We start from the raw sequence: 958 nt of genomic DNA, 5'->3' as shown, positions 1-958 counted from the left end.
ATATAAATAGAATATGAATTATTCGATAATAAACATAAAAGTCATCGAAAACTTTCAGCTGAAGAATCGCAATAATATTAAAATGCATGTAAACGTTATAAACTAAGGCATTGAACGCTCTTTTTACTATCGGGCAACACAAATTGTATTCTTTAATTTGCTATAAATATATAAGAGCTTATTTCATTTTATCATAACAGTCACTTTTAAATAGATTGTATTGTCAAGCTTTGACAAAAGTTTTATTTTTAGTGACGTAGTCAGCAATAATTTCAGTTTGAGGCCTATTTTTAAAGGAAGCTTAACTATGGTAACAGCATGCATGCTGTCACAAAGCTCGACTCTGATTGGACGAAGTTACGGAATTGAACAAAAACCAACAAAAAAAGATATTAATAATATATGCTACGGTGTCTTCCTCCTATTCCCACTTTTTAAAATCACTATTCCTTCTATTCCCACATGAAAATAACAATAGATGTTTTGATAAATAATTTGTTTTTATAACAATCAAGGTTAATTAATAATTGACCTAAGATTTACCTGTATTTTTTTAAAAGAACACATATTTCTTTCACTGTTTAAGTATATTTTGAAAAAAAAAATTAATCCACTGTTTATTTGAAGCATGTTTTTTTTTCTTATTCAAAGAATTACCTTAAAATAAAGAATAAATCAGATAAACAAAAGTAAGATTAAAAAATCTTTGAATTTGTAAACCTAAATTTCTATTTTAATCGGAAAGCACAAGTACAAGAGGCCATCAAAAGAAAAGAACGGTCAGCTAAAATCCGAAAGTTTAATGAAAAATGTATAAACGCAAAAAAATAAAATGAAAGGGTTTTGGAATTTCCTTAAGATAAAACGAACCGATATAGGACATATAGAGATTAATGATCCACATGTTTTTGATAAAATATAAACGGCTACGGATGAGAGAAATAATGCCCTTTCCCAC

This window comes from Mytilus californianus, unplaced genomic scaffold (assembly GCF_021869535.1).
Source record: "Mytilus californianus isolate M0D057914Y unplaced genomic scaffold, xbMytCali1.0.p SCAF_8, whole genome shotgun sequence".
Taxonomy (NCBI): domain Eukaryota; kingdom Metazoa; phylum Mollusca; class Bivalvia; order Mytilida; family Mytilidae; genus Mytilus; species Mytilus californianus.
The sequence above is the reverse complement of the archived record's forward strand: the minus strand, read 5'-3'. Positions refer to the sequence as shown.